At 48.0% G+C, this 24,312-nt stretch overlaps 1 protein-coding gene across 2 annotated transcripts in view; it reads right to left on the bottom strand.

The window, feature by feature from the left end:
• SIPA1L1 (signal induced proliferation associated 1 like 1) overlaps nucleotides 1–23,151 on the bottom strand; it is a 520,024-nt gene extending 496,873 nt beyond the window's left edge. For both annotated transcript variants that reach the window (XM_061429305.1, XM_061429299.1), the window contains exons 1-2: nucleotides 23,055–23,151; nucleotides 4,659–4,933 (exon numbers count right to left, since the gene is read on the bottom strand). The gene's annotated coding sequence lies outside the window, so the exon portion shown is untranslated. The remainder of the gene's footprint in view (nucleotides 1–4,658; nucleotides 4,934–23,054) is intronic.
• Nucleotides 23,152–24,312: the final 1,161 nt, after the last annotated feature.

The raw sequence follows: 24,312 nt of genomic DNA, 5'->3' as shown, positions 1-24,312 counted from the left end.
TCTGGACCACAGAACAGTATAAATCAGAACCAGAGCTCTGGCCTAGTTCCCCACTAAGCATGATCCTGGGAGAGTTACGTATTCACTGCCAATTACTAATATCAGTTTACTCATCTATGAAATGGGAATCAAATTCTCCCTCTATCAGATGGTTTCTGTGAGAATTAAATGAGTTGATTCACACAAAGAACTCAGTTTAGTGACATAATATATGTGCAAATAAATGTAAGCAATTATGATAAAAATAACTACCCCACAATTCAGATTTTGGACTACTTTTCGTTAGCACTGTCTTCAAATGCTGACTCATTTGTTTAACCACACCTTAACATGAAACTTAGAGTGAGCACTTTGCTGTTTTAAGGAATTTGCATTTCTTAACCAATAAATCTTTTTAACAGTGGTCTGTGGTTATCAAGAGCAATAAAGATAAGAGTTGTCGCAGAAAATCCCTGTGTAAGAGATGGGAGAACTAGACTCATAGGTGAGGGAGGTTGACAATTTACAATTACTTATTTGAGAAATCAGCTCCTCTCCCAAAACGAGGTAATTTTGTACCCTCAGGAAGACACATTTCAAATTCTTCTTGGAAATGTCATTTCTAAAAATCAAATGCCTAACCAAATCATCTATGCCCTTGAACTAAATCTGGGAAACTCTGAGTTATGATATTATGTACCTAATACAGCAGGAATGAGCTTAAAGTAATTCTCCACAGAGAGTCTGATGGAATAGGCTGTCCTTTGTATATTTTCTGAGATGATGTCATTGTCTCATTGGGAGGGGGCCAGGAATTGTGAATGGGCTGGGCCCCAGCAATGATGGATGGCTTCTCTCACCTGGACCCTTCGAGAACAATAACCCCTTTGTGAGGTATCAGGCTTTTCTTCTGGTGAAAGGAAGCAGAAGCTTAATTGTAAGAAGGCTCTAACCACCAAGGCTAAAAGCCACAAACAGGCACTGGCCAGCCCCTGAGAATGCTCCCACCAAGACAGACACAGCCACTACCCTCCTGGAGCTCACACTCTAGGGTGAAAGACAGCAAATACATGACTGGACACACATTATAAACTAATTACAACCATGATGAGCCCTGTGAAGTACAGAGCAGCACTGAGTTTTATACTGGGACCTGATGGGAAGGGGGAGGGGAGGTCAGGCATGAAATTGAAAATGCAATTTTGATATCAAAACAAGCATAGACACATGATGTAGAAGACACACTTGCTTCAGTGTTAAAGATCAAGGTGGAGACGCCAGAGAAATCACATTGTCCCGGGGTGGGGCTGGCTATGCCTCATCTAGGGCTGGTTTAGTAGGAAGAGTTTGAGAAACCCTGGCTGGGGGACAGCAGGCCTGGGCTCCGGGGGTGAAGCCCTCCAGAGGTGAAAGCTCTCTAGAGAAAGGAGAAGACACCTACTGGCTGGCTGGAAGGCAGCCCAGGGCCAGGAGATCCCTGGCCCAGATTGGCAGCCAGCAATTCCTTTACCTGTTGTGGCATTCTCCACATTCTCCATGCAGCTTTCAGTTCTGTCTCCTCAGCCCAGGCAGCTCACCTTGTTTGAAGTTATCATCTAATCTTCCTTCAGGGTGTAGATGAAGTGGCTCATCTTGGGACACCAAGGAGCCAGCACGGGTGTAGTGGGAGGAGAGAGGGATGTGGGACGGGGCAGACCTCTGACCCATCCCCTTTCCTACTGGCAATTGTCAACTCATCAGCTCCTTATCTGTTCTAAGTCCACCCCCGGGGGCACAGGAGGCTCAAAGCATCTGCCTTCTGAGGTCAGCCATTCTCTGAACGCCGCTCACACTCCTCTGCCCCGACCCCGGCATCTTCAGATGCCTCTGACCAGACCGGCGTGAGGCATTTCTGAAATGTGGAGAAGGGCCACTCAGGTTGCCATTGGATGAAGAGCTACTGACGGTGAGAAAGATGGATGCACAGAGGGCAGCTTTTTCTTTCACAAAATGTGTGGAATGGAAACACTTGGAAAAATCTTGCCCGCTCATGCCCTCAAGTAGAATCAGTTGCAGGAGAATCTTGGGCACCAGGAAAGCTCCCGGCACAGTAGAACCCGAATGCTTCTAGGGACTCACCCCAGAACTACTGAATCCCTGAATTCCTGAGGACCACCAAACCCAAACAGACCCTAAGTAAAATGTATTAAAGAATAACTGAAAAATGAAAATGACCCCTTAAAAACTTTAATAATTCTATTACTTGGCATGCGTGCTAAGTTTCTTCAGTCGTGTCTGACTCTTTGCGATCCCATGGACTGTAGCCCACCAGGCTCCTCTGTCCATGGGTTTCTCCAGGCAAGAATACTGGAGTAGGTTGCGATGGCCTCCTCCAGGGGATCTTCCCACCCCAGGGACTGAACCTGTGTCTCCTGCGTATCTTGCATTGGCAGGCAGTTTCTTTACCACTAGCGCCATCTGGGAAGCCCATCTATTACTATAAGACTCCAGTTAACTGTAATGGTCGCTCACTTCTTTAGATCCCTTTGAGATAGCCTGGGACCTGGCACCTGAGGCCCTTTACTGGAGTGCTTACCCCTGGGTAACATCTCCTCCAACAACAGAACACAAAGAAACTACAAAGGACTAAAAATAACTGCACACATGTGCAGTTGGGACAAATTATGAACCATAAGGTACAACCCTCTCCCTCCAAACCAACCGCCATTTCTGAGGTGCAGAGAGCAAAAGCAGGGCACTGCACATGGTCCCTGCACATGGCACCACCAAGCCAGTGGGCAGACCACCTAAACTTCCCTGGGCTCATCCCCTTAAAGAACCAGCCTGCCCTCCACAGAGAGTGAGCAAGGGAAGCTGGTCTTTGTTTTCACTTCTAATAAAGTCTTGCTTGAATTCCTAGTCTGACCTCTTATCAATTTCTATTGATTAAACAGTCCAGGGACCCAGGTCGGTAGTACCTTGTCAAGCATCATCAGCAGTTGTCAGGCTATCAGAATCGTTCATTACACATAAGGAAGTCTTTATGTTTGTGAGCATAATTACAATGAGCAGGAAATGCTTGTGTCAATCCATGGGTGCTATAATCAACCTCACACTCCCTGAGGTGTGCACACCTGTACACCAGCTCCACCGTAAAATCTGATGCCTTAAGATACGGAATACATTTTTTAAATGCTAAGAATTTAATCCATGGTACATTTCAAACCAGTTGGAGAAAGGGGGAAATATCCAATGAATGGTATTGGGGTGATAAGCTACCTGCTTTAAGGCAGAGAAAATTTAGCCTCTACTACCCCACCTCACACTTTATCCAATAATAAATTCCTTATGAGTAAAGAGCTAAACATAAAACAAAACCATCAACTTTAAAATATCTGTATATAGAGGAGAATTTCTGAGTTAAGAAAAGTCTTAGCAAGACCTCAAACCTGGAAACTTTAAATAAGCAGAGATTCGATTACGTGAAAATGGCAAACTTTGCAACAAAAAGATGCCATGAACAAAATTAAAAACAATGGCACAGCCAATGTGGAAAACAGGGTAGAGTTTCCCCCCTGCAAATTAAAAATAGAACTTCCTATAATCCAGCAATTCAATCTCTGAGTATATATTTAAGTGAAACGAAATTATCATCTCCAGGAGATGTCTGCACTCCCAGTTACTGCAGCATTATTCACAATAGCCAAGGTATGGAAATAGCCTAAGCGTCTTTGAGGGATGGATAGACAAATGAAATATGGTATATATATTCTTTGGGCACAAAAAAGAAGGAAACCCTGCCATTTGCAAAAACATGGGTGGACCCTGAGGGCATTATGCTAAGTGAAATAAGTCAGACAGAGAAAGACAAATACTATATGATCTCACTTACATGTAGGATCTTCAAAAGCCAAACTCAGAGAAGCAGAGAGTGGAACGGTGACTGCCGGGGGCAAACAAGGGGGAAATGAGGACACACATTCCAGCTGCAAGATGAACGGATTAATATCGAGGAAAAGTAGAATTCAACATATTCAAATGTGAAAGAAAAAACCACCACTAGAAAACGGGCAAAGAGGGAAAATGGACAACTCACAAAAGAAAATATTGTGAAATTAGTCAATAAGTACAAACACTTGACCTCACCAATAAACAAGGAAATGCGTTAAAATTATGAACTACATTTTAAAAATTCACCAGATCAACAAAGAAAAAAAACTTAATAATAATATTAAGAGTTGTTGAGGATTTGGAAAATCAGGCATATTGCTGACATCTGTGTACCCTGACGAAGGCTTTTTTCAAGGTAAATTGGCAGTATCTTTCAGAAATTGTAAAGTACATGTGCTCCGCTTTAACAGTTAATTTCTAGAAACCTATTATTCAGAAATATACATGTGCGCAAAGACATGTGCATAAGGATAAATATCACAACATTAACTGTAATAGAAAAACATGTTGAAGACATTCAAAAATACACCAAGAATTTAATTATGGCATGAAATGCCATATAGTTGTTAGAAGGAGTGGGATAGGCTTATATATACTGCATGTGAAGGTTTCTGAGGCAGATTAAGAGAGCAGAGCAAGTTGCAGAACAACATGTGAACATTCTACACTTATGTGCAAATATGTTTTCATACACACACACACGCAGGCAAATATATAAGAAAGGGAACTGAAGTGTTGAGAGCAGTTACCTCTGGGCGGGAAGTCATCCTAGGAGGAGGTAGGAGATGTCATCTCATTTACCAGACTTTCCACTTTCTTTCCCAACTGTGCTCCTCTCTGCAGGAGGATATATTCCCACACTGTCGACCTCAGGAATGTCATGTGACTTGCTTTGGCCAAAGAAGTGATGTTGGTCACTTTTGTGCAAAGTTTTAGAAGTCAGGGCCTCATTTGTCTTGTCATCTTCTGCCACCAGATTGACAGTGTTCCAGATAGAGGCTAGGCTTTCCCATCAGCTTTGGTTCTGGAGTGAAAAAAGCAAGAAGCAGAGCTTGTAGCCAACTTGTCAAAAACATGTGCTGTGAATAAGAAATAAACATTTGTTGCAATAAGCCACTGAGAGTATGGGTGGCGGTGTATGTGTGTGTGTGTGTGTGTGTGTGTGTGTGTGTTACTGCAGTGTAACGTGTGTGTGTGTGTGTTACTGCAGTGTAACATGTCCTGCTTTGACTGATACAAGTAAAGACTACCTCTACAGGTTTCCATTGTGTATTTCTCTACTGTATAAGCAGTTTGCAATATATATACTCATATATTACTTGTGTAATAGCTAATTTTTGAAAGCTGACTTCTTAGTAAAATTACAAATGACTACATGTCAAGGACCTTCAGGATTGTTGATTATTGATGAATAGAGACTGCAAAGCTAAATCTTGGAATTCCAAGGGCAATGTTCCATGCTTGCCTGAGATCTGCAGACCAACACACCACGGCTACAGCCTGTGTAAACACACTCAGTCACCCAATCGTGTCCGACTCTTCGTGACCCCATGGACTATAGCCCGCCAGGCTCCTGTGTCCTTACTAAAGGTGGGTTGCCATTTCCTACTCCAGGGGATCTTCCCAATCCAGGGATCAAACTGGCATCCCCTGCATTGTGGGTGGATTCTTTACCGCTGAGCCACTGGGGAAGCCCTGGCAATAGCCTGTAGTGCTGGGAAAAGGTACAAAGTATGTTATCAGACTAGTCGCCAAGAAATATGGTGGTTAAATGAACATGTGAGAATTCTTGTGTATGTTAGTCAGGGAGGTCAGGGCAGTAAGCATTCTACCCCCAACCACAGTGCCAAAGGGTATCCAAATAAATGGTGGGACCACAGTGGTTACTTTTACAGATACTGGGAGACATGGTTCTTTCATAACAGGGATTGAGTAGCAATTATCGCTGACTCATAGTTGTCTGAATATGTCAGTCCCATCGGATGTGTCTGGAACACAAATAATTGAAGAACCATTGACCCAGGAGATAGAGCAGAAAATTGCTCTGTACTTCCTGGTGGCTACTGACCCTTGCTCAAATTCCAGACTTATTCATTGATTGCACACCTCTGCCGTGCCAGGCACCATCACTGGTATCAGCCCTACACACAATCTTAGTTCACAAACTCACAGCCCAGATCAACAACACATACTCTGAGGTGGGGATAACAGTAATAGCAGCAGCAACCCTTTCTTAAGTGGGTAATAGTTTCCAAGCACTGTGCCTGGTATACATTACTTTTAATTAAAAACAAAATTCTGCAAACCAAATACAATTACCCCTCCTTTTTTGAATAAAGAAACTGAGGTGAAGAGAAATGCATGAAACTCCTTTGGTTCTGGCAGCCTTTAGGTAAGGGTCGGAGAAGGCAATGGCACCCCACTCCAGTATTCTTGCCTGGAAAATCCCATGGACAGAGGAGCCTGGTAGGCTGCAGTCCATGGGGTCGCTAGGAGTTGGGCACGACTGAGCTACTTCACTTTCACTTTTCACTTTCATGCACTGGAGAATGAAATTGCAACCCAGTCCAGTATTCTTGCTTGGAGAATCCCAGGGACAGAGGAGCCTAATGGGCTGCCGTCTATGGGATTGCACAGAGTCGGACACGACTGAAGCGACTTAGCAGCAGCAGCAGGTAAGGGTCAGTCTCAAGTTTCTTTTGTTATGAGTTACCTTCTTGGCAAAGGGATGATTAATAATATTAAAAGCATCAGAGGGGAAATGACTGAGCCTTGAATTAGAACCTTAACCTACAGACCAGGGCACAGAGACCCAGCTTGTCCCCAGAGGGCAAGGCAGAGGCTGGCTAGTGGCCAGTCTGCTGATCTGACTTAGGTTAGCTCTGGTTAGCATTCCTCCCATCTCTGCCCACACGCCCTCCTTCTTTTAGTGCTGGAAGTAAACATCTGCTTTGCTTGGGGCATGAGGGTAGGAGGAAAGAAAGTCCTCACAATAGGTCTGCTGTTGTGCAAGGAATTCTAGAAGATGCAAATCTGGGTTGTGGCAGCACACGGGGCCCCAAGATCCAGCCCCTCAAACCCCTTCCACGGCTGAGGTTGGGGAATCAGTCATGCGTATTTGCCATCAGCTCAGTACTCTGTTTAACCTTCTCTCTAGTTAAGCACTCAGCACAGAGAAACACCCTAGGAAATTAAACTCAGGGCTGTTCTTGGCTCTTTAAGGAAGTTTATCTAAACAAGGACATGCAGGACTGCCAGCCCCAAGATTGTAATCAGGTGGCTTGTTTTCCCACCCAGCCCGGGAGCAGAGAATAGTGATTAGAGGATGGTTCACCAAAGAGTCTGAACGGTCCTAAGCAAGATGCTTTGGGGGTGTTCTCCTTTCCTGTGCTCTGCTTCAGGGCTGAGGTCATGGGGTTCAGCTGGCCTTTGTACCATAGACTGGCCAGGCCCCCAGGGCACTCAGAACAGAGCCAGGGGCTTCTCAGTCAGATGAAATTCTGGACAGCCTACAGGACGGCAAGTCAGATTCTGATGACTGGCTCAGCAGATGAGCCATTGTGGATGGAAGTAAGGGGAAAAATAGAGGTTCATGCAAGTCTTCCAACAGGCGCTCCAGCTGGTGCTGAAACAGCAAATAAGGGAAAGAAAACTTGAACAAGAGGTGAAAAAGATACAAGGATGCTCCCAGGACCCATGGCTTCTCCCCAGGATGTGAGAAAACTGCACAAACATTTTGATGGAGCATCAGGATCAGAGTTATAATTCAATGAAATGGAGCACTGAATTTACCCTAGTGTCAGATTTTATCTTGATAGTGTTAGAAATGACTCTGCACCTTTATGGACTCATTAAAGGGCAGAAGGGGTCAATTTTCCAGTTGTACTCAACTGTGTTCTTTAGGGGAAATTTTGTGCCCTTGTGAAGCTAGTCTGCAGAATCTCAGGGGGCAGTTACCCTCAGGGTTGTGCCAACGGGCACCCCTTGCATCTTGTCCTCAGGTGCCTCGCTGGTCTCACCCTAGACACGGCCCTGGGATCAAGCACAGTGCCAAGGGGAGAGGAGGCAGTGCCAAGGGGGAGAGGAGGCCCTCAGTCACTGGACGAATAAAGGCACAAACAAATGAGGTGTGGAAGAAGGAACGTCCTGGGAAAGCTCTAGATCCTGAATGCTTTCACAGCCCGTGAATAATTTGTTTTCCAGAAGACTCATGTGGAGGTAAATGAGTGCAACCTTCAGTGTTGTGGTCATCCTAGTCAGCTCAGACTGCTATAACAAAATACTACAGACGGACATCTATTTCGCACAGTCCTGGAGGCTGGACATTCAAGATTGAGGTGCCAGCAAGTTCAGGTGCTGGAGACGGCCTCTCCCTGGCCTGTAGATGTCTGCCTTCTTACTATATCCTCACATGGCAGAGAGAGCGAGCTCTGGTCTATCCTCCTCTTCTTAAAGGACACCAATCCCATTATGGAGGGCTCTAATTTTGTGACCTCGAATAATCCTAATCGCCTCCCAAAGGCTTCCTTCCCCTCTGAACATCATCATGCTGGGGAGTTAAGCCTTCAACATATGAATTCTGGTGAGATGTAAACATTTAGTCCATGTCAGTAGTGTATTAAGATTACATGTTTCGGGGACTTGCCTGGTGGTCCAGTGGTTAAGAATCCACCTTGCAATCCAGGGAACGTGGGTTCAATTCCTGGTTGGGGAACTAAGATCCCATATGCTGTGGAGCAACTGAGGCCATGTGCTGCAACAACCAAGCCCACACTCTCAGAGTGTGCCACGATCACCAAGCCCGCCTTCTTGGACTGTGCCATAACTACTGAGCCTGAGTGCCTAGAGTCCCTGCATGCCAGGAAAGACCCCTCATGGCGCAATGAAGATCATGCTTGCCACAACTAAGACCCAACCCAACCAAATAAATTATAAATGTAAAAAAGAAGAGATTACATGTTTGGGGGTCTCTGCTTTTGTACGGAAATTTGATCAGTAAGGTAGAATTCTCAGATGGTTCCCAAGATTCCCACCCCCTAGTGTGCATACTCTGTGTAAACCCCTTCCTTGAGGTGCGTGGTCCTGACCTAATCAGGTGAGCCTTTAAAGAGGGTCTAGCAGCCACAGATGGAAGAAGTCAGAGAGATTGGAAATGTGAGAGAGATTTTTCTGGGGCCTTGCAGGAGCTAACAGCTATGTTTCAAGAGAGCCTATGGAGGGGCTTCCCTTGTGGTTCAGCTGGTAAAGAATCCACCTGCAATGCGGGAGACCTAGGTTAGATCCCTAGGTTGGGAAGATCCCCTGGAGAAGGGAAAGGCTACCCTTTCCCTCCAGTATTCTGGCCTAGAGAATTCCATGGACTGTACAGTCCATGGGGTCGCAAAGAGTCAGACATGCCTGAGCAACTTTCATGGAAGGGATCACATGGTGAGGAAATGTAGGAGGCTTCTAAGAGTTAAGAACAGCTCCCAGCAACAGCTGAAAAGAAAAGGGGACCCTTAACCCTACACCGAAAAGTAACTAAGTTCTGCCTAAAGCTATGTGAGCTTGGAAGAGGACCTCACACTTCAAGTGAGGTCCCAGCCTGGAGGACACTTTGATTTCACCTCATGAGGTCCTAATCAGAGAACCCAGCCATACCATGATCAGATTTCTGATTTAGAATGCTGTGATAATAAACTCATAGTGTTTTCAGCCACTACATATATGGTAATCAGTGACAAGTCCTGGAAAACCAATACAATCTCCTCTCTGCGGATCAGCCCACAACTCTGAGTCTCTTTATCTTACTAAAAACAGCTTCTATTTGGCTGTTGATTACATTTTCCCATATATTAATACACAACCTCTTTTCTTGCTTCTGTCTTTCCCCCCCTACTGTTTCCTCTGGGAATTTACATAGTAATTCAAGTCTGCTATGCACACATTGTTATTTTAATACCATTTAACGCAGAAACTGTATTATCTTCTCCTCAACCTCTACAAAGCATCTGCAGGGCACACAGCATTGTGAGGCTACTGGTCTCCTCCCTCCCAACCCGTGTTCCAGGCTTCCAAAGCTTAACATTATGTTTATTACATAACAGCAGGACGTAAGCCCAAACAACCTGCTGCCGGGCTTTCAAATATAGCAACCGCAGAAATCTCCTCGGGCTTGATGAAGAGCCACTTCAAATGTCTTCTAATTTCAGCAGTTTTCTGGTCGATAGAAAACAAGGTCTAAAAATGGCTCTGCAGGTGAAGGGCACACATGGAAACCCACCCACCCCCTGTGACGTCGTGGAGGGAGGGGGGGGCTTCCCTCAACAAGGATGCAGGGGGTGGGAGGTACGGAAGGAACCGAGGGCCCCCTCGTTTTGGGGATTTGCAGGCAGCCTCTTAAGGAGAATTGCCTTGTGTGAACCGATCTCAGGGGAGAAAATGGAACAGGCCTGGAAGTGAAGCCCTTCCAGGCTGGCGCCTCAGTAATGGTCCCTCCTTTTGTTTCCTTTTCTGATTAATGGGACCATTGGCTGTTGTAGTCACCAAGGGGATTCGTGACTGCATCAAGAGCCGACTCTATCTGGCTTGAAAACTGAAAGTTGCTCAGTCATGTCGGACTCTTTGCAACCCCATGGACTATACAGTCCATGGAATTCTCCAGGCCAGAATACTGGAGTGGGTAGCCATTATCTTCTCCAGGGGTTTAAGAATAGGGAATTTCTTGGCTTGGAAATCTGTTGAATAAGGGTTGGGCTGCTCACTTGACCCCCATCCCTGCCATGTTGGTTCTATTCTCAGGCACCAGCTCCCCACACAGCACCTGTCTCTTCTCCACTCACCCTCAAATCTCTGGGCTTGCCCTCATAGGAAAAGGGTGTCTCTTTCTCCAACTTCAGCCATCTACCCTGGGCTGACTGGTTGGGGCTGGGTCACACACCACTCTCCTAAATCATTACCATGGCCAGGAGACAAAACCCATTGTTTGGCTAGGAAGGGCAGGTATCAACTTCAGAACAGGAGTATGAGGCCACAAGGACTTGAGGGGGTGGGGGCGAAGAATGGGCTCCCAGAGAAAAACCAAGTGTCACCAGAAGAGGGTGGAATGGACAGTGGGCAGGCTAGGATCACCAAGGTCCTTGTCACCTTGCCATCTGACTTACTCTAATGCGGGGTATTTGGGACCTGGAGAGGCCATCAGGAGCGTGGTGTCTCTCTGCATCTCCATGCTTCCCCTGAGCCACCTGCAACCCTATAGGATCATCTGTGTGTATGCGTGCCTTTCACCCAGGTCACCAGCAAGCAGCAGTCAAGGCATAAATTTATAACACATTCCGCCGCACCCTGGGCCTTCTAATTTCCTCTCTTGGCTATAAGGCAGTAGACATTTCTATGCCCTTATACCTCTGTTCCTCTGAGAGTAGACTGCCTTCCCTTCCTGATACACAGATCTGGGCACCGCACAAAGACTTCACACTGGAGAGCCGTCCTGCCACATGCAGGAATCTGGGTGCAGCAAAGCGGAGGCTGGGGGACCCCGTGTCCCAGGCTTTGGGGCTCACACTGACCCTGGGGCTATGACTTCTCTCCACGGGGTTGCTCTGCCCCCACTCGTGACCTACCTGACCCACCACCTTTCCGTAGGACCTTTCTGTGCCCACTTCCAATGGGCATCTGTCAGGGGTGCTGTGAGTCCTGCTTTCTGGACTGGGGCAGGGGGCCAGCACTCATAAGTTGCTTCTAACTGAGCCCTAGCCCACGGCAGACAGAGAAAATACTCAATGACAGTTCAAGGTATGCCCCCCACTTCAACCCCACTCCCTTCAACAACTTCCATTTCTGCTTTGCCAATGAGATTTCCCTGTTCCATCAAAGGGTTAAACAACTTTTGACTGGAAAGACAGGAGATCTTCCTGATATAGAACACATGTTGGAAACTGGTCTCTTAGCAGAGGAGTATGTTATATGTAAAAGGAAAGTGCCAATTAGTTTTACCCAATTTTATTAATATTGGGTCTATTATAAATCACTCTAAAATGCACATTAATATTATAATGAGGTACTATCTCACACCAGTCAGAACACCCATCACTGAAAAGTTTACAAATAACAAGTGCTGGAGAGGGTGTGGAGAAAAGGGAACACTCTTATACCATCGGTGGGAATGTAAATTGGTACAGCTACTATGGAAAACAGTAAGGAGTTTCCTCAAAAAACTAAAAATAGAGTCACCATATGATCCAGCAATCCCACTCCTGGGCATATATCCAGCCAAAACTATAATTCAAAAAGATATACGCAGCCCAATGTTCATAGCAGCACTGTTTACAATAGCCAAGACATGGGAAAAAAACCTAAATGTCCATCTGCCGATAAATGGATTAAAAAATGTGGTAAATATATACAAAGGAGTATTACTTAGTCATAAAAAAGAATGAAATAATGCCATTTTCAGCAACATGGACAGACCTAGAGATTATCATACTAAGTGAAGTAAGTCAGAAAGAAAAAGACGAATTCCACACGCCATCTTACATGTTGACTCTAAAATATGACACAAAAGGGGCTTCCCAGGTGGTGCTCCTGGTAAAGAACCTTCCTGCCAACGCGGGAGACATAAGAGATGCACGGCAGGCTACAGTCCACAAGGTGCTGTTATACAGCACAGGGAGCTGTATTCAATATCCTGTAATAAACCATAATGGAAAAGAATATGAAACATAATATGTATATTTGTGTATATAACTGAATGGCTTTGCTGTACACCAGAAACTAATAACATTACAAATCAGCTATTCTTCAATAAAAAATAAAAATAAATAAAGCCATTCTAATATATAACAGTATATCTTAAAATGTGTCCTAGTGGGATTATCTATGTGATTAATGATATTCAAATCATCAATTTTATATTTAACATAAGAAATAAAATTGAATGATTCACTTATGTATTAAACTTGTATTTACTGAATATATAATAGGTGCTTGGTTACGAGCCAAGGGATGCAAAGATGTTTAACACTTAATTCTCCTCCAAATGTTTATAATCTACTAGATGAAATAAGTGCATAGCACAAAAATAAATATGATTCTATTACAGAATCAGTCTGTTTCTTTAAAAAGACAGTTTAAATTCACCTAGCTCCCAACTTGAAGAGTTTAACTTAAATTAGCTAAGGTTTGGCTCAGGTATCTGGTATAAAAAGGGCCACTCAGAATCTCTGAGTACCAGGAAAGATTCCAGAGGTTGGCAAGAGAGCCGTGGTGTTGAAAGGAATCCTTTAGCTTCAGAATGAAATCAGAATCTTTGACTGCTCTGAAAGAACCTGTGTGAAACACAGTGAAGAAAATTACTAAGTCAATTCTCGATCTTTTGGCTTTAGAGCAAGGCATATGTGGAAAAGAAGCAGGAACGTCAGATTTTCAAAGGGACATTAGCCATTTGGAGAACGTGCCTTCAGTGGAGAATCCATTATAGGAGATGAGTCATATGAAGTCTGAACAGAGAGAAGGGTGAGGGGCATGTGCTGGGTACTGACAGGGTCTGCTAGAGTCACCACCGAGAAGGTGTCTCAAGGTGCTGGGTCCCAAGTTTAAATATCCCTGGAAAGGGCCTTGGTCAGAGGTCACCCTTGGGCCAGTCAATCAGGGCCAAGAGGGGCGAGTTAAGTCACACAGAATAGCTGATGATTTTGTAGTAGCTGTGTGGGGAAGGTAATCGTGTGGATTATGTACTCTCAGGGGGTGGGTGGGGGTGGGGAAGAACAGGACAGACAAAAACATGTGTTCAGTATTTCTGCCTTTAGCTGGAGAGATTTCAGTAGCACAACTTCAGGTCCTGACACTCAGCATTGAGTTACTCTTGCAGTTCCTATGACTTGGGTATTAAGCCACAGTTCTAAAAAGTAAGCTGTGGATGAGAAAACAAATCTCCACCTGGATTGTTGATACTGAGTATGGTTCTTCACCCCGCACTTTATGAGTTCCCACTCTTGTAACCTCCCCGGTAGCTCAGTCTTTCTAGAACTGGACTTCTTGGGCAGAGGTCCTTATTCTGAACCTGGACTTACGTCCTAAGCTTCACTATCTTCTGGGAGACTTTACTGATGTCAACACGTGACTTCCAGCCTTTTCCTGGATCCCCAGCTGCCACGCCTTAAGCTCCACATCTGCCCTCTTCCTGCTGCGGTTAACGGAGTCTCGATCACTACCTCACCAAGGCTGCCTTTGAAACCAACTTCAGTGTGAGGGCTTTGCAGAGCCTTGGTGGGGAGTGATGTGATAAGAGATGGAGTCACTGTTCCTGGAGACAGTTGGCACCAAAATTGCCTGGGAAAGCAGAGTAACCCCAAATGATTATTTAGGGAGTGCTTACATTTTCCCTGACTTCCTTGTCTGCCCAGACAGAGGCACAGGGGGTTTGAGTGGGGAGGTGAGTGGCTCCCATGGCCTTCCCTGGCCTTCACTTCCCCAGTGGCTCAGACAGTGAAGAATCTGCCTGCAATGCAGGAAACCTGGGTTTGATCCCTGGGTCAGGAAGATCCTCTGGAGAAGGGAATGGCAACCCACCCTAGTATTCTTGCCTGGAGAATCCCATGGACAGAGGAGCCTGGCGGGCTACAGTCCACGGGGTCGCACAGAGTAGACACGACTGAGTGACTAACACAGCATGAAGGTGCAAAAAGAATTAAGACTTGACAGCTTCAAACACCAGGATAAGGAGATCTTACTGTGGATCCTGCCCTGGATATTTGGCCAGTTTATGAGAATGCTTGAAAACCACACACAACATGCAAATCACACGACCCTCTAGGGCTGTCCATCTTCCTGGCTGGGACCCTTTGGAAATCTCCATGGGGTCTGCGATGTCTCCTGCCCTTCCAAGGGGGTCATTGTGAGAGAGGGCCGTGAGTGAAGACTGAAAGTAGACTGGCAGCGTGAACCATTTCTTCAGCCACTGAACCCCCCTCTCCAATGTGAAAAGACAGCTCAGCATCCATGCTGTTTCCAGGACTCCTAGAGATGACTTCAGAGACAGAGGCCAGACCGCGGTGCTCAAGCGGTGTGTCAGAAGAGGTTTCTACTACGCTCTGGAGAGTGAAAGTCAAAGTTGCTCAGTTGTGTCCTACTCTTTGAAACCCCATGGACTATATAGTCCACGGAATTCTCCAGGCCAGAATACTGGAGTGGGTAGCCTTTCCCTTCTCCGGGGAAATCTTCCAAACTCAGGGATCAAACCCAGGTCTCCGCAGGTGGATTCTTTACCAGCTGAGCCACAAGGGAAGCCCAAGAATACTGAAATGGGTAGCCTATCCCTTCTCCAGCGGATCTTCCCCACCCAGGAATTGAACCAGGGTCTCCTGCATTGCAGGTGGATTCTTTACCAACTGAGCTATCAGGGAAGCCCTCTAGAGAGTGAAGAAATGATCAAAACATCCAGTTTCTAAAACTCTAAGAATATGAGACAATGACCTCCAAATCCCTAGACTTAAAACAACAAACCCTCCCCCGCAACTGTCAAAAGGAAGAGAGGCAGAGAGAGAGCTACAGCCCTGGACATTTCTTTGTTCTTTTTGTTTTGATTGTGGATAACCAGCTGCGTGAGTTTTGGTGGCTACAACACGGCAGCGTAGGAAGAAGCTGGGTCTTGAAGGCAGTCCATCTAGGAGGGATCCCAGCTGGCCCTTTCTTGTGTGAGCTTGGACAATTCGTATAACCTCTTAAGCTTTCATGTCCTTATCCGGAAAATAGACATAATAGAATCTGCCTGATGTGAAAGTGTAAGTGAGAGAATGCATGGAAATGCTTGCATTCTTGGCACACAGGAGAATCTGAGGACAAATGTTCTGTGAAAGGAAGAGGGTGCAAGGTGGAACAGGATGCAAGCAGGCATCTGAGGAAGGTGTCACAACTGGACTAAAACCACTGAGAGCAAGCTCCTTAAGTCCTGGCTTTGTCCTGCTCGTCCCTGAATCTCCAACCCCCGGTGTGGATCTTGCACAGAGCGGACGCTCTGAAAACGTTGGTTAGACTGAATGGAGCCCTAGCTGGACCCATGTTAGGGACAGGTTTGCAAAAGGGGAAGGGAGGCAGATGAGAGAGAAAAGGACAGAGAGGCAGGCGTGAGGCAGCTGGCAGGGATGAAGGGCACACAGAGTGACAAAGCCTGAGAGTGATGGAGATTCCAGGGGACAAACGGTGACTTTGGCCTGTCTCTAGAGTCCCCATAAAACTAACGGACTTGTGATGGAATTGTTTCCAAAGTGTTTGGGGAGCCAGATGGGAAGCTTATGTCATTGTGTTCCTTTGCAAGCTCAAAATAATGGGTCCCGTTCTTGCCTGCGGGGGAAGGTAGGCATCCTCCACTGCTCTGTGTCCATCACTGCTGTATTGGAGCCTTCCCATCCTCTCTGCAGATGCCTTTTGGAAGCGCTACCTGCCCTGCAAGGCAGTCCTGGGGCAGCTGGGTGGGGGAATGTGCTGCGAGGTAGAGCAGGCATGGAGAACTAGACGTTCCACCCTTATAACAAAAGATTCATCCCACATCCCCTACCGGAAGTGAACGCAGCACCAGAAGCTAAACCAAGTCCTCAGGCTGGGTGCCTGGGGGGCTTTTAGGTCTTAGCCACACAGGAAAGCTGCTGGAAAACTGCACTGTTGCACAAATACAAAGATTGGTTAGTTAATAGCGTGGGGAGCAGAGAAGGAAATGGCAACCCACTCCAGTATTCTTGCCTGGAGAATCCTGTGGACAGAGGAGCCTGGTGGGCTGCTGTCCATGGGGTCACACAGAATCGGACACAACTGAAGCGACTTAGCATGTATGCATGCACTGGAGAAGGAAATGGCAATCCACTCCAGTGTTCTTGCCTGGAGAATCCCAGGGACGGCAGAGTCTGGTGGGCTGCCAAATATGGGGTCGCACAGAGTCGGACATGAATGAAGCAGCTTAGCAGCAGCAGCAGCAGTGTGGGGAGAAGAAAAACACACTAACAAGGTCCTTCAGCTGTTTTGCAGATTACCCTGTGTTTCAGAGAGGTCCATCAACTTTGGATCTGAGTGTTTCCCCAGGCATAACCAGGATAGCTTCCCTGACCCAACTTGGGTCAAAGTGACATCATGCTTGGGACTTCCCTGGTGGTCCAATGCTTAAGAATCTGCCTTGTAATGCAGGGGACTTGGGTCTGATCCCTGGTTGGGGAACTAGGATCCCACATGCTGTGGAACAGCTAAGCCCAAGTGCCACAACTACTGAGCCTGACACTCCAGAGCCCCTGCACCAAAGGTGGAGGGTCCACGTGCCACATCGAAAGATTCCACATAATGCAGCTTAGAGCCGATGTAGCCAAGAACTGAGAGACGAAAGAGGAATGTGCACTGATTAACAAGTATCACCAGTGCCTATTTCCTCTGCTGGAATTCTTTAGGTCTTAAGAAATGTGCTTAGGGGCCTCTCGTCCCTGGCCACAATGGCTGGATTGTTCATTTCCAATGAGTGGGTTTCCTTTCACCCCCTCAACGCCCACTCTGTGGTAGATAGGGTAATGGTGCCCTTTCCACATAGGAAAAGACATGCCAGCCTCTCTCCATTGATGCAAACAATCTGGAGGAAGGGCGTCATTAAGGAAAACTCTGGGTCCCCAGAGTTGGGGCAGCTGGGGTCTTTGTCTAACCCAAGTCCCTCAGTATGGCTCACACGAAACAGAGACACTTGGACTTCCCTGGTGGTCTGGAGGTTAAGAATCCGCCCGCCAATGCAGGGGACACAGGTTCAATCCCTGGTCCAGGAAGATCCCACTGCTGCAGAGCAACTAAACCCACGTGCCACAGCTATTGAGCCTGTGCTCCACAACCAGAGAAGCCGCCACAATGAGAAGCCTGCACCCCACAATTAGGGAGTAGCCCCAACTTGTCGAAACTAGAGAAAACCCAGTGTGCAGCAATGAAGACCCAGAATGCAGCCAGAAAGTTATAATAAATTTAAAACAAAACAGAGACACTGGCAGCTCTGCTGTGACCATAGACAGACGTGGGGACCAAAACACTCCAACCCCATTGCTATAGATCCACTTCCTTACACCAGGGTTTTCAAATTCCAGCAGATATCTGAGTCAGCTAGAGGGCTTGTCAAACACAGACTGTCAGCCCTCATTCCCAGAGTTTGTGACACAGGGCTCTGGGGTGGGGCCTCTGCCTTTCTAACAAGCTCCTCAGTGATGCTGCCGGTCTAAGGATTATATTCTAAGAAACTATTGCCTTAGACAGATGTTCTGCTTCTCAAAGCCAAGGATAAAAAGCAATACCTTTGAGATGAGCCCTGTAACTGCTATTAGCCTTAATGATACAAAATGATCTCGGGTTTGTTTTTCGTTTGTGTTTTGTTTTTTTCAGCTTACCAGATCAGAACATGCGAAAGGAGGAAGAAAAGGTAAGTTTCAGGGAGGAGAAGACCTGGGAAAGAATGCAATATGAGGCCTGTTATTCAGAGGAGAAGGCTGATGGGTGTCACAAAGGGAGGTCGTGGGAGGAGAGCCAGAAGGAACCTGGGTGCTGAGGTGGGCAGAGGAAGACAAGTTTGAGAGCCGACCGTTGGGCAATGAAAGGAGCACTGGACTTGGAGTGTGAACACCTGCAGGTCTCTCCCATGAGGCCTTGCAGCTGCTGGCAGCAGCCAAGAAAGTATCCACTCTGAAGTCAGTCAGAGCACATCTAACAGCTCTCGTGGGCAGAGTCCGCCAAGTTTCTGGGTGGGTGAGCCTGGTCCAGGGCCCTGTGCCCAGCACTCTATTTGTACTGGGCCTGAGACCCAGGGCAGGAAGCCACCAGCCCTGCAGGGCGCTCTGGCAACCCCCTGCCAATTTCTCCAGGCTCCCGGCAGGCTTGTGGAGGGTGAGCGTGGGCAGCCGTGACTCAACCAGCCTCGCGGGGAGGCAGAGGCTGCCGCTGCAACCCGCGCTGCCACGGAAACAGGCTAAATCGATCCCAGATCCCTGGAGGGGCAGAGAACAAGCCGCCCGCCACCAGGGAGCTGGGAATGCTTCTGGGTTCAGACACCCGGTCGGTGAGCACAGCCTGAGCTGTGCTGGTCACGGAGCTGGCTGGAGACCAGCAGCAAAGAAGCGGGTGCAGCCACCTGAGCAGGCGACAAGGGGTGACAGGCTCCCCACCCCTGCTGCCTGTGTCTGATGGTAGCAGCAGGGGTGGGGGGTTGTTGGGGGGCACACAGGGCCCTTGGGCACTAGGCAGACCAGTCCATGCAGGTCCTCCTCCTACAATCTGTAGGAAATCTGTGCTTACTGGTGGGGTGGGGAGAAGAGACAAGAACCTGACTCTTCACTCTTCTCGCTCTAATTCTATGAAGCTGCTCCCTCACCACACGACATGACCACAAATACACACCAAGAAGAAGAGGAAACTGAGGCCAATGACCTAAGCGAAGTCCCACAGCTTTCAGAGGCAAGAGTCAGGCTGGCCTCCTAATATCCTGAGCACTAATCCCTCATCATTTTTCTACTAGACTCTGCGACTTAGCAGCAGCTGCGTCTCAAGGAAACAATGAGTCTTGAGCAATTGGCTTTGCCTTCAATATCTGCTCTCTGGAGCAGTGGGTGGTGCAATTAATAACATACTCTGGGGCTTCCCTGGTGGTCCAGTGGTTAAGAATCCACTTGCCAATGCAGGGGGCATGGGTTTGATCCCTGGTCTGGGAAAATCCCACATGCCACAGGGCAATTAAGCCTGTGGGCCACAACTACTGAAGCCGGCACCCTAGAGCTGATGCTCTGCAACGAGAAGCCACCACAATGAGAAGCCTGGGCACCTCAACTAGAGTATAGCCCTTGCTCACCACAACTCAGGAAAGCCTGCACACAGCAATGAAGACCCAGGGCAGCCAAAAATAAATAAAACAATAAAAACATACTCTGCTCTTCCCAAGAGCCTCAGTGAGTCTTTAGCCTGCTTTCCCCACCTTCATCAACTCCTAAGCCAGGTGATCCACCAATCAGACAGTGGAAACCCCAAGAGTTTCCAGTTTCCCCAACATCCATCCATTATGGCGTCCTGGGAACAGAGGTAGAAGTGGGGCTCTGGAGTCTTTGGGCCAGCCCTCCCTAGGGTGGTAGATGTCTACACTCACTGGTGCCACTGGTGATTCTCAGGCCATTTCCCATTGTCCCGTCTATGGAGTCCCAGCTGAGGCTCACACCTGGCTGTGGTGGCTTTGGCACATCCTCAAGCCCCAAGGTCCCTGCATCCCGTGCAGCAACCCCCCTCACGCCCCACTGCGGCCACTTTGGACCTGGCACTTCCTCGCACCCCTTGCCTACAGAGGGAACAGCGAGGGGCTTTCCCATTTCATGCGTGAGATGAAGGCTCCTGGGTGGATCTCTACCTCCTTCCTGCCTTCCTCCTCCCTTGTCCTGTTTCAGGAAAATCCCTTCTGCGTTCAAGATCCCTTCCCTCCCCTCGCCTGTCTTTGATCCACTAATTATCTCCATTCTCCTAATGGTTCATCTTCTGCTTTTCTGTGAGCTTCTCCTCCTCAGACTATAACCATGTTTCTGTCTCTCCCATATTTAAAAAAAAAAAACAAAAAAACCCAACTAAACCAAACACGTGTTCCACTCTGATTACTCTCCTTCCCTCATGCAAAACTTCTTCTCAGAGCAGCTTGCACTCTCTCTCTCTCCTTTCTTACTTCCCAAGGGGTCCAGATCCCTCCCTATGCTGCCCAGCATCTCTACTCCACTCTTCCATCTCTACTCTCCACTCAGTTCCCTCTTGCTGGTATCCACCGCGGGCACATGAACACCGGTGACTATCTCAGATGTTCTAACACGTCTAGTCCTCGGGGCACCGAGGGAGCTGGGCTTCAAGTAGGGGAGTCCCAGCTGCACACCTCTTGAGCCCCGGAGCTTGTATTTGTGTTCAAGCTTTCCTCAACTTCAACCTTTGCCCTCCGCAAGACAAGCCGAGTCCCAGGACCCTTTGCTGCAGCACTTGCACCTGAAACTCCATCCTCGAGCAACAAAACACAAAGAAACTGTATGGGACTAAAAATGTGTGCGCGCACAGTCAGGGCAAATTCTGGCCCCCAAAGATAGAGAAAGATCCCAACACTCAACTGCTACTTTTGAGGAGTCTGGAGCAAAAACAGGGTACTAAGCATACCCCTTGCACACACCAACACCTAAAGGGTGGACAAAAAGCCTCTGCCCGACCCCTGGACACATCCCTACCCTCACCCCGTATAAGGAACAAGTTCGCCTGCCCCTCTTGGAGTGAGCAAGCAAGGGAATCGGTTGTTTGTTCTCTCTCCCTCCTGCTGCAGCAGGGGCCCCAATAGAGCCTTGCTTGAATTTCTGGTCTGGCCTCTCGTCAATTTCTATTGCCTGGGAAAGGCCAAGAGCCCTGGTTCGTGACATCCCTACCCACCCTCAACTCCCAAATTGGGCTGTATGCCAGTCCACAGGACCAACCAAGAGAAGGGATGTCGGATACCCCTTTATCTTCTCTGAACCCTTCCCTACCAAAAATATTTTATCTTCCCCAAGTTACAGAAGAAAATTTCTGTTGCATGGCGGGTGGGCGAGCAGAGACCAGAGGGTGTGTATGGTAGGGAAAAGACGACCAGGCTCCTTCAGGAGCACCAATGGCAGGAGCTGTCTACCCAGTCACACTGAGTCAATTCTTGTGGAATGGAAGAGGATCCTCCCCGAAGGACCCTTAGGAGGTAAAAGGAGAGGGTCTAATTCTTAGTCTTGGAGCTGAAGGGAAAGATGTGAAAGATAGTGTTTTCTTTGATCAAAGTTTATAGCCAAGAACCACCAGGAAGGAAGGGCGGGTTTGTCTCCTGGGGAGGCCCCTCCTGTACCAGCTTTACAGGGTCTGATTTCACAGTGGAGGGTATCAGGCCTCCCTCTCTGGACACTGGCATCTCCTTGACAGGCCAGTCCTACCATCGGCCGCCTCCCTTGGGAACATGTGGCCCAGCCGGAGGAGCCTAGGCTCTGCAGGTTCAGAGAGGTGGTTCCCACCGGAGTCGGCCCACAGCGGGGACCCCAGCAGAAAGGGCCTGCATCTTTGCTCAGGGCACTCGGCAGACGCAGAAGCTCTGGATTCCGGGTGCCTGCTGGAATGGCAAGGTCGTTCTGTGACACCAGAGCCCAGGCTGGCAGTTTCTTCTCCCTTGGCTTTTGGTGCCCACCCTCCGTACTTGAACTTGGCCAGGCTCCTGGGAAATGTGCAGAAAAGCCAACAGACTTCCAGCCTCATGCAGATTCTTTCTGAAGCCCTTCTACATCCACCAAAATGGAGCCACTCACATTTCAAAGGGACCTTACAGCCCAGGGGTCAGCCCCCCTCTTGCAGGACATCCGTCAGCGGATCCATCTGTCTGGCTTGAGCAGTTCCCAGAACAGAAGTTTCTTTGTTCAATTAGGGGACCTCTAGAGGGCACTTTGGTTAATAGAAATCTCTTCCTGATTTTGACCTAAAATCTGCCCCCTTATGACTTCTGCCCAGCTGGTTCTATTCTTTGGTCCTTGGAAGAAAATGTCTGCTCAATTATCTCATTGGTCTCACAGTAGCCAGAGGAGGTGAGGGTGGAATTATTGACTTCTTTTATAGAAAGTGGATAAGCTGGGGAAGTTAAGGAGCTTTGAAAAAGCTTCAGGTGAAGTCGGAGCTAGAACCCAAGTCTCTGGCCAGTTCTCCTGCTAATACACTCCCTTTCTTAATCTTTGCCCGTTATTATCAAGGACTTACTGTGTGCAGCTGGAATACCAGGTGGGGGTTGGAGGCATGGGAAGCCTGGACCCTCTTTTCAGAGTCACCAATTCTAGCTCAGGACAGACACACACACACACACACACACACACACACACACATACACAGGATTCGAAACACTTGCTCAGTCAACAGACTGGGTGACCTCACCTTCACCCCCAAAGGTCAGCCTTCTTCCTTACTTTCGGCTGCTCCCCCAGCACAGGCTGACAGGTAGGAAAGGGAGAATGTAGAAGAGATAATTTTAACCACAGAAGAGCCTGAACTTGAAAGGAAGAAGAAAAAAGGCCTGAAGAGGAGTTTGAAAATGATAGCTGTCAACACTGGGCTTGGAAAGACAGAGAGCCTGTGGGTGTGTGGGTGGGAGGGATGCTCACCGCTGCCAAACCTTCCTTGTGTGGCGGGAAGTAGGGAAGCGGGGCTGGTGCTGCCAGAACTGCAAACCAGAACCACCAAGACCTGATCCTAACAAAGGCAGGCCCCAGCAACTTCCCAGCACCTGGATAATTGGGCCAGGCTCCACCCTGCCAGAATGTGTTTTCTTCTGTCTTAAAGGCCCAGTGCCCTGATTGAGTGTTTGGTTGAGTATCCAGCCAGCAGCACAGATGCTTGGTACTCCAGGCTTCACTTTCTCTCCCTTGGACAGTGACACTCACTCCACCGAATCATTTAGGTGCAGAGAGACCCAGGCTCCACTCTCTGCAGCCTGTGGATGCTGGAGAGGGAAAATCCAGGGTTTTGACTTTAATTGTACGCATTGCTCAACAGTCACTGAGGCCGGGGGGACAGAGTCATGTCAAAGGACATCAGCCCCACTCCTTAATTTGACCAAGTGGCGGAAGGAGCCGTCCCCCCTCAAGATGGGCAGAGAAAACGGCGCTTCACAAACCATCTTAGCAGATTGCCTTCGAAACAACTGTTTCGAAGAGTTCCTGAGGTGAAAGCCAAGTCACTGTGAGCGAGGGAGGGGGTGGCCGTTGTCAGAGGGAGGGCGAGCAGATGTCAGAAGGTGTGGGCCTCCTGAGCGAGTGACAGGAGCAGCCCACCTCCCGTCACCTGCCCACCTCAGGATGACAGGATGCGCTTCTCAGAGGCACGCTCTGGATAAAGAAACATCAGTGTTCATCCAAGGAGGATGGGAATGGGGAAGCCTGTCCAACTCAGAGGTGCCCAGTCTTGCCTCGGGGTCATCCCAGCATCGACCAGGCTTCACCTCCTGGGTGTCGGGGATTGTGGCCTCTCCCCTCTGCCCCCTGGGCCTTCCTGGCATGTTCAGGGCTCTCCTCACTTTCTTCCTCTCTTTCTTCCAGCCTCATCCTCCCCTGAACTCAGAAAACACGCTGATACAACACAGAGGACTAGACAGATGTCAGGTCATGTGTCTCCCTGCTCAAGGCCACCCAGCGATCCTCACGTTACTCCCATCCTTATAGCGGCTGCCAGAACCTCCCTTGACTCACCACCTGTTTCTCTTAGCTTCTTCTCCCTCCATCTCTGCCTCCTCGCTTTTCCTCAAACACACTGAGCAGGCTCCGGACTTAGGGCCTTTACACAGCTGTGTGTGATTAATGCCTTCGTCCCCTTCACATCTTTGCTTAAAAAACATGTTCACAAATGTTCACAGCAGCACTGTCC

The sequence above is a fragment of the Bos javanicus genome, chromosome 10 (genome assembly GCF_032452875.1).
Source record: "Bos javanicus breed banteng chromosome 10, ARS-OSU_banteng_1.0, whole genome shotgun sequence".
NCBI lineage: Eukaryota > Metazoa > Chordata > Mammalia > Artiodactyla > Bovidae > Bos > Bos javanicus.
Note: the sequence above shows the minus strand (reverse complement) of the source record. Positions and strands in the feature narration are given on the sequence as shown.